Here is a 10635-nt window from a genome sequence, read left to right as displayed (position 1 = left end):
GTTATGATCAATTCTAAGTGCTACCCATTTTTGTGCATACTATGCACACTGTACATGAGTTTTTCTTTAAGTGCTTGTGTGTTTTTGCATGAGAGTAAGCATGAGTCAGCATCATCCACACTATCATTTAAAAAATGCCTGCCCTTTAAGAATAATGTCTTTGTTATTATTATATGCTTTTTATTTAACCTGTACAATTATATTTTACAAGTACTCTGAACATTTTGCTTGAAAAACAATGGGGCATAAAACAGGAGATGCTGGTACAAGTTTTATACAAACCTTAACCTTAATCTTATTGGAGAACAAAACAAAGATGAACAGTAACATAATTACCCAACCATTATACACATTACATTGTTACAGACAGAATCACTGGTTCAACTTTGACATCACATACTTTAAATAAAGTGTCTGACTACTCACTTCTTTTCAATATGGATTCCACTGCGGTGATGTCACTCCTTAGCCACATTTTGCCACTTAGCTTAAAAAGTGTTATGCTTTATTACCGATAGAATAGATGGCCAAAACTTAAAAACAACAGCACATTTTTAAAGCCATTTTAAATCTGTGTGACCTTTTCCTAGACACACCCATGTTTGACTTATTTAAAGGTATCCTGTTGAGTTAAAATAAAAAACACTATTCCATTTACTTTCAGCGTTTTCTTACCATAACTGCTAATTCACAGCTGTCTCCAGGCAGCAGAAATGTCCTTCCTACGCTAATGCTGTTGGCGAAATGTTTTCCAAGGCCCATAACTTTGACCCAGTCTATCAGTTCAAACTGTCCTGACTGAGCACACGCACCTATAACCTTGGCTGCTGTGCTCTCAGTGTTTTGTCTCCCTGTTCCCGCCTGTTGGCGTCAGCTGATAGAGATGTTATGATTCTATCTTGTTATGCAGCATGTTGATTATTCTCTCAGAACTAGCTAAATACATGGATCTGGGGTAGAGATCTTCAGAATGGGTTAGGCATCTCAACCGTGTGGTCAGATCGTGGCCTGTGACATGTCTTGTGAATTCTCCGGCCGAAGCTCCAAACAAACAGTCAGTGTTTGCCATCAAAGCTCCAGCTCTCCTCGTGTCTCTCTGAGTCCTGTCTCCAATTGCTTCAGACGTTTCCCCCACAAATGCATGTCCATTTTAAGTTTAAGTTTCTTTGCACAACTTATAATACATAAATATAACAAATACAACAAATGATATACAGTACAGGAAGAGGTAGAAAACACCTTAGGCTCGTTTGAAGCCTCCAGCTATATAATGTTAAAATGTTACAACGTTAAGGAGATATACAGAACATGTTTAGACTTCATAATAGTGATGGCAAATACTTTGATCAAAACATGATGAAAAACAATAGCAATGAAAATAAACATCCAAAAAGAAGTATGCCTGTTTTATACGATACAAACAATATTAGGACTAAACACATGCTCTTGGAATCATTAGCTATGAAAACCACACAGTTGCCTTTTTTCTCCAATCTGATGTTGTAGAAGTACCTTTGCAATGACACAGTTGAATAATTTGTAATATGACATATTTTGTTGTCTATTTTTGATGCATTGCATTTTGCTACCAAACATAAGAATCAAACACAACAGGGCATGTCCCATTTATGTGCGGTATTACATATCATCATAAACTCTATTATCTGTAATTTATGATGTCTTTGCTTTCCTCACTCCTGCAGTTTCCCTTGTGCAACACTGTGGGGTTATCGCCCAAGAGTTAACAAATGATGTGCTTGTGTTTGTATGAATGTATTGATCAGCGCTCCATTTGGGCAGATATCTTTCTTTATTTAGGATGGCAGCCTGGCAGGCAGGAACGCTGTCTCTCTCCTTCAGGCCATGTCTTCAGTTTTTTGCCTCACTGGCTTCCCTAACTGCCCTGCTTTATTGAATAAATTCAACCTGTCACTTCCCATGCTGGTAGAATAACTCAAACACAACATATAATAATACAGGAAAAGTAGGATAAAATAATCTTGTCATAGCTGTAAAAGTGATTGCTTGAAGTCATTGTCGGCAATCAATACACTAATTTTGTCATTTATACTCGCGGCAATTGAGGAGGAAGGAAGCTCTGATATGGTATTTCTTGGCTCACTGACCAACTTTGACCTTCAATAGAAGAGAGAGTGGGATTATTGTGTTGTTCGGCTCAAAGAAATCACCTACAAGAGTTGAGAGGCACTGTCTGACATTTTATGTTCAGGACCAAAACTTAAACTGATTAATTCTTGGTAAGCACCAGCTCTTGAGCTTTCACTATCTTTATGACAGCAAATCGCTGACAGTCATCTGACGGACGGAAACATAAAAGCTTTCCAGAGATTTTCTCTAACTTATTTCTTTTATCCTTTCTTTTTATGGAGAGGGAGGTACCTTTCTTCTTAACCCTGGAGCAAGAGGAATAATTCACCAAGCCCAGAACTCATTATCGGCTCCTCATTCTATCTTTTTCACTTTTCAGCTTTTGCCAATCACAGGCTAGCCCTTTTCTATTAATGATGTCTTTTTATGGGTTACTCCTGCTTGCACTTAATGTTTAAGACTATATGCAGAGCAGTACTGTAATGGCTCCTGCAGTTAACTACATTTTGTCTTCATATAGTATATAGCGTCTATATTTGGTATAAGACATGTTTGAACAGATCAATGATCCAGTGGCTAACCACACTGTTGGTGTTGTTAGGATGAGATTGACAAAGCCCCACCTGAAATCCATGAGGAGCGGAATACCGGAAGGCATCACAAGTTTCTTTGAAAGGAGAAAAGATTGATTGCAATTAGCTGAGAGATTTTGAAGTGTTTTTCTGCCCCCTCTAGCGATGCTAATAACTTAATGATCCCTAAAAATGCATGCAATTTCCCTCAATTGGATTTAACCATATTGTATACTTATGTGCCACAGATTTCCAATCACTGAAGGTCTGATCGAGCTTCAGATGTTGTATGGTAGGTAATGGCACCTACAACCAGGAAATATCACAGCTATCTTATGTTTTAATTCTATGTCATAAATCTGAAACTGTACGTAACAGAAAGGTTTTGAGTCTTGCTGAACTGTAGCAAAATGTCCTGTCGCTGCCAGTGTCTCAGGTTTAGTTTGGCTTCATTTTACGCTAAACACAATATTTTTTTCAATGGGTCATAGAAATCTCTGACTGATAATATTAAACTTTAATACTTACTTTTTATAATACATTTTAAAAAAAGGAGTTTGTACATTCACATGTTAAGAAAACATATATATTTTTAAGAAATTCATGAATTAAAAATAGCCAGGGATTAAGTTTACATGATATTTTCCATATTTCTACTGTCAGTTACCACCACTGGAAAATTGAAGAGTTGAGCACCCCCCCATCTTGCATTTAACATTCGCCCTTTCACTTTAAACTCAATATTTTCCTTACCTTAACAAAGTGTTCTTAAAGCCTGACCATTAAGCCTAGATCTTTTTCTCCTATCCACATTTGTTTCTTAATCTTAACAAAACTAAAGTTGCAATTTACTTATATAGCAGAAAGAGAGCATTTTGATTGGATGGAAATAAATGAAATAGATCCAATATTTAGGGTAGTTTCAGGTGATAGGATGTGTCTGCTTCATCCAAATGTTGAACTATTATCCTAAACAATATGGGTAAACATGCTAGCTTGTTACTAGAAGGATCTAATGAAGAACCTTTTACGGCATGCATTAAACCTTCACATTTTTTATAACCCTACTTGTGTAACAGTTGGCCGTTAAAACGAGGGTTAGAGACCTCTCAAGCAAATAATCCAACCCAATTAGAAAACCCCACAAACAGTGACTGTGCAGTCTGTATGATCTGTTGGTAGATGGAAGGTGGTCTGACACAGCAGGGGGGGCAGTGACCAGTGAGACCCCTGCCAAGTTATTGAGGACAGAAGAAACTGGGGGTCTCATAATGATCACTTAATGTGTGTGGTGTTCAGTTACAGCTGGAGATTGGCAAGAAGGTGCATGACCTTTGCTATATTGACCTGCTGTTTGACTCCTAGCATGGTGCCGCAACAACAGGAAACATTTAAAAGGAAAACAGAGAAAATGGCAAAAAAATAAATGTTTGTTTTCCAGTGCAGATGTAGGTAAACGATTCAAATGACTTACTTGTACACTTGGTATACACAAATGTGTATGGGATATATGCATGCATTTGATCCTTTTACTGTGTGTGTGTGTGTGTGTGTGTGTGTGTGTGTGTGTGTGTGTGTGTGTGTGTGTGTGTGTGTGTGTGTGTGTGTGTGTGTGTGTGTGTGTGTGTGTGTGTGTGTGTGTGTGTCACCGTCACCACTAAGATGCCATGCGAACTGTGTGTGTCCGTGCGCGGCTGTGGTTTTGGGGCAAAATGGTGTGGTGTTGGAGTGGGGGGGGGGGTTGTGACAGACAGAGGTCTCACCTCACACTTCACGTCCCAAATAGATTAAAAATATTTTTTTTCCAGATCCTGCCTTTCCCACTGCTGCCCGAAGCAGAATGAGCACTTGTGAGGATAATTAAAATTGATGATATAGAATGACAGAGACATGATTTCGGCCTGCAGCAAGAGGTCTCTGAAGACAGTCTAACCACACTGTCATGCCACCACTATTCTGTTTTACATGACTGTTTCACCTTACTAAATTGATTGCAAGTAAATACTCTCTATTGAATTAAAGTGTGATGTATCAGTCTGGGGACTTAAGGTTAGTTTCTTTTGATAGAAGTTGTCCTTTTGTGACCCCTCGTCATGGTTAGGTTAAGGTAAGGGATTTTTACTGTGTGGATATTATCCTTTTTTTTAAAGAGCTCACCAGTGTAGAAGTGAGTGCAGTTCTTACAGTAAATGCAGACTGATTAAGATTTCTTCTTGAAAAAGCCCAAAAAGTTATTTTAACTCCCGTATTTAGCATTTTCTCTGCAGTATACAAACACTATTTACACGAGACATACAATTATAACTGAAGCATCTGTAACTTTTGTATTTATAAATGTTCCTTTTTATATCAGCTAATTATATGTATTCATCATAATTAATACTAGTAGAAATAGACTACGTGAAACCTGGACTAAAATTTTGTTTTTAAAACTAATTTCAATCTAATGTCGTACATAAAAAAAGGTTTATCATAACTGCTTATCAGGGAAAAGGAAACGACACCTAAACATTTTTTTTATTATCAGCTTACAATTACATTAAAGGGTGTTTCATATCAACAACAATTCATATACTTCTGTATACTGGTTATACATGCTAAATATGACGATCAAGCAGGAAAGTTGACCTTAAGTTATTATGTCACACATTTAAAATGATTTCCACCATCAGTTTTCACATTTGTGTAAACGTTTAATTTATTTTCTTTCTTTTTTTAAATATAATTTCAGAAATCTGTGTTGCTCTACTTCTTCCACTTGTGCACAGGTGAAAAGATAATGTCAAACTCATTATCTGACTGCAGAGTGTCAAAATAGGAGAGTGCTCAGCTTTTGAATATTCATGAGTTTTGAACGTTTTATAATACCTAAATGAGATGTTTTTTGAGAAAACGATGGATACTCTTTAAGAATCATAGTACGGTAAATTGTCTACAAGTTATCCCTCTTTACCTAGCTGATAGACTCCACTGCACCTTGATCTGCATGCGGGACAACTAAACTTCCTCGACATGTCTTGTGTTGGCGCAGCTTATGGTCATTTGATTATTCACGACACATGTCATTTTAGTCTTGAGTGGGAACAGCTTGCTCCTGTTTCTGGTTTATTTGAAGGAGCTGAACAGCTGTCAATGAGAAGAGCAGGGGGACATAGGGGCTAGACATGGGGCAGGGTGGGGGGATGGTAAGCCACTAAACCCCCACCAGGGTCCGTCTAAAGATAAATATTGATTGCGGACAGTTTTAATTACTTCCTTAAATTGAGCAATTTTGGTTTTCCCAGTTGGCTCCCTGTGAAAAATCCATGTAGGATTCCACGTTGAGGGAGAGAAAGAGGGTTGAGCATGGCGCACCATAAATCACTGCAGATACATAATTCATTGGAAGCATGTGAAAAGGACAAGACAAGATGCTCTGGATCATTGAAAACAGCAGTTCCACAGGTCTTTCCATGTATTGAGATCTCCCCCTTTGTTTGTGCCGGCCTCAGAGATGTGTTACCGTGTTTAACTTGCACTCTCATCTGAATGATGCCAAATGATGAATGTGCTTCCTTTCAGACAAATACTTGTGCATCTTATTTACTTGTTTGATTTATCTGAAAGGGTATTTAAATAGAACAGATGTTCACTCATCTTCAGAAGGCCATGGTCAGTTCCAATCTTCACTATTGTGAGGTCCTCTGTGATTTTGTCATTATTTGGCATGCCATTTATTTTGCATCATTGGAAACACTCACTCCGATAAGATTTCAGTATGTCCTGAATGCTTAACAGCGATCACATCTGGTTGTACAGAAGTCCTTGACATGTAGGTAACATTATCACCCTGCTATTCAATAGATTTCTGCTAATAGGTTAAGCATAATTTCTTTCAATAAAGATATGCATCATGGGACAGAGATGGTATCTCTGGCATCCTGTTAAAGTCATGATTAATATTTATCAGTCTTATTAAGGGTTCCTCTGATTGATTCTGTGTCAGGAAATGAACACTATTATATTGGTATTGTACTTCCTTTATCATATCTGAAGCCTCGTACTTCCTTCTATCTTTTTATCGTCCAAAAAGGAGTCTAAGGGATGGGACTTCTAAAGAAACATTTGATAGCCTGCTTAAATTATCCCTCGAGACAAATGAACATGCATAGTGAATAAAGGATGCAGTAAAGCACCCCCGATGTTTGTAAGCATTCCTGGTTTTGCACGCTTTAGCTAAGGGATTGTAGGGAAATGCTAAGAAACATTGGTAAAGCAGTTTTGGCGCTGTTTAAAGCACTACAGTGCTTTGAGCTGAATGCCAATGGCTATATGCTCTTGAGGGAAATGCTAACATGCTGGTGTTTAGAGGGGAAATGTTAACCATGTTTAACAGGTTAGTTTAGCATGTCAGTGTGTGATCACTTTATAATTTATCAAATGAGAGTGTGACGATGTCATCAAGTTATTATTGAAAAATACAAATGTAAAACTCAATGCGACGCTAGAGGAAAAAGTCTGGGCTTGAACAGTGTCATCAAAGTCAACTTTATTGTCAATCTTCCAGTTTGTGTGTACAGACAGAGAGATCGAAATACCGTTTCCCACAATCCCAAATATAAAAACAAATGTATATACAAACATAAAAATATGTGTGCAAATAAGTATATACATACACAGTCAAAGACACATTTGTACATGTGCACCCATAGGGAACTCTATTTCCTGTACACAATTATATGTCAGTCAATACAATAGTTTTTACGAGATATCAGTCTGGATCAAAGTGCTGGAAACTATTTCATTGAACTGCAATTAAAGCTCCTTCCGCTTTAAATTGTATTTCACCAGCTTTCTTAGCAGATAGAATTTGCCCAAATGGTTTTCCGGTTCACATTAAGGACTTCTTGTCTTCATTGGCCTTAAACTTGATACTGAGTAGTAGCGCAGGTGATTATGGTGGCTCTGTGGGACTGCAGCCTGTAAATGGCAGTGCGCTCTATTCCCTATAGGACTGACCTGCAGTCTTTATTCGGCTTACCTGTGGGTGAGACGGCACAGCTTTCACACACTTCTGTCCAAAATGTACACAACAGGACCCGCTCCCCTGAGACTCGGCTCTCCATATCACCAAATAGATTGGTCACTGGAATTACCTGTTTGAGGTTTCTGAGCAAGGCATTAGTCCGTAGTATTGTAAAGACCCCTACACTGACCTGTGCATGGAAGCAAAGGAAGACACTTTTTTACACTTCGTTCATCAGAGATGCCACCAGGAATTGGTTTGGAATTTTTCCTCTCCCTTTCTGGTATTGAAGAGAGGAGAGCGAGAGGTAGCTGACTGAAGCACTGACCTTAATCTGAAGGGTTGTGCTGTTATAGGGAGAGGTGAGTCTGGTCAGCTGTGCTTCACCAGCCCATTGTCCATCCATAACATGGCTGCGGCTGGGGAATGCATACATAGTGAAGCATTAAATGTAGATACTCTAAGTGTAGCATCTCACTCACTAGGGAAAACATTCTCAGGCCGATGTGGTTTGTTCAGGTTCTCAGTGATATTTCACAGGAAATACAATGTCCCATATGTTTTTAGAGGAGCTACAAAACACACAATGCAGATATTGCATTTGGAGTAAGCATGGTGAAAGACCAGCATGTGTGCATTTATCATGCCTTTTCCAACATTATTAGAATACTGCAGTAAATGCATGAATGGTGTGTGTGTGTTGCAATCAGTTATTGTTGTTTGATGTGTCTGTTGTTTGTGCCTTCTGGCCTGTTTCACATTCTTATTCATGTGAGTGGATCAGCATATATACCATGCATCAATAGTGTACACACACTTTCCCTCGCCGTGCAGATGACAAGGAGTGTTCTTAAACAAACTCAAATGAATAAATAATATGTCAAGGAAGTGCTTATACTCGGATCCATAAATTACCTCTGCAGGCCCCACGCTGTCCTCCATGACACCGGTGTGAGTGAGAGTCACGCCTGTGATTACGTTCCTCTTCTTCTTATGCACCAGACTGACAAGCCCATGTCGGTAGAGGGGGTGTGAAGGGGGCAGAGGGGTAGACAAGCCCCTCACTCTGAGTGCTAATGGATGATTGGAGGCAGGATAGGAGGCTTCAGTTCTCTCTTTCATCCTGGCCTGCTTTTGACCCGGAGAGCCGGCAGTAATCGGCCCGGCAGAGGGGTAATCATTCCCCGCGTGCAGACTCTGATAAGTTGGAACACCTTCCCCCGGCAGCGGAGGGAGCTCCCGCGGCCTCCCCGGTTATCGCTGTCCCCGGCACCCCTTCAAGAGGCTGCGTTTGCCTCCTCTCCCAGGCTCAAAGGCTCCATCAACGGTGGCTCTCTGCTCCGCTTTCATCTGACAGAGCACATAAGCCGGTGAAAGGGAGGAAAAATAAACTGGGTTCTATCTCTCAAATTGTGATCTTATGAATTCGATTTGGTCACTTTTAAAATGTAACTGCACAATTTGTTATTTTCCCCTGTTTCCCTTTCTCTGTTAATATCTGTGGTGATAAATTGTTTCGATTGACAGGCTCATTTTATTTGTTGTGTGCTTCTGTATTTGTGATAAGGCTGCGAACCGTGGTCACCTGAAGGGCCCGAGAAGTTCTCTTAGGCTTGAGTGCTTTTTCTCAACACCTTTCATGTAAGCCACTGTGAAAATTGTTTGGCTTATTTTGTTGAGGAAAATCCCCATGTTTTGCTTGATTACATTTTGTTATGGTTTTCCCTCCTATTTTTCCGAGACTTCTTAAGCCTACCGAGATTACTGTTTAATAGGGATGATATTGTGCTGGCTTTATTGGCTGTTTGCAGCTGCACCGCCGGTTCATTTAATAGCCCCGTCGGTTGTTAAAGGGATTACACAGCTGCCACACTCTAGTGTGTACAGTGGGCCTCTGGTGGGAAAAAGGAATATTGCCTGAAATAGGAAGACGGAAAGGAAAATCATTTTTTGTAGTTTTTCAGAAATGTGTGATCATGCAAAGTTTGCCTGCCACATTCAAATTACCTGCTCGCCCCTTTGTGATCTGACTCTGATGATTTCCCATTCCATATCTAAGTGACCTTTAGAAGGCCAGAGGCACTACCCAACATTGATTAAATAAATTGATCCCCACACATTCAAAGGATATTAATTAGACATGGAAAACAATTGAATGAACACAAATAGCTCTTAGTTTAAATGCAAATAAAACATTGAGGGGGAATTGAGAAAGCCCAATGACAAATAAAGAGCTGAATTCTCTTGGTATCATTTTAAAATGAGAGAGCTTGTTTGCAATCTATCCCCTTGTGGATTGAAAAACTACTCAAAATGATTTATAAACTGACATAATTTCTCTCAGTTAACATGATTATTTGATGGCTTTTATGTGACCCCTCATTTTATTAAATAGTTTCTGTCCAAAGCAAAACAAATCTGCGTGATCACTCACAGCATTCAAGGCTGAAGATCAATACGTAACCTGACTGAATCTGTCATCTTTGAACCAGGACGCATGCTGAGATGTCGTACTTTAGTGGCCTGTGACTTGTCCACGTCAGCAGCAGCTGCCAAATAGGTTTCAATCGAGAGGGCAGAGTCATACAATATGTGCCAAAGCTAACAGCTGTTAACTACGCAACCTGCAGGCTATGAACTGCAGCTCTGTCCATTGTCAGTCTCTCCACAGTTAAATATTCCTGGAGGAATTTGTTACAACAAGGCCATACATAACGGGTGAAAACCCTTTACACCAATATTGCTCTCAAAATTGGCAGCATGAGAGGGAAGGACATGAGGGATGCTTGAGAGCGGTACCCTATCCTTCTCAGCCCCCTGGGAGCCACTTGGCCAGCTTTCATCCACATAATTATAATAAATTTGACATTTCATAGATAATATTGATTTCTTTATTTTAGCATTTCACCATAGGTGACAGTCCAGTGTCAAGAATGAAATTTCTATTGA

The sequence above is a fragment of the Notothenia coriiceps genome, unplaced genomic scaffold, assembly GCF_000735185.1.
Source record: "Notothenia coriiceps isolate Sejong01 unplaced genomic scaffold, NC01 NC01_scaffold00023276, whole genome shotgun sequence".
In the NCBI taxonomy this organism is placed as follows: Eukaryota; Metazoa; Chordata; class Actinopteri; order Perciformes; family Nototheniidae; genus Notothenia; species Notothenia coriiceps.
The sequence above is the reverse complement of the archived record's forward strand: the minus strand, read 5'-3'. Positions refer to the sequence as shown.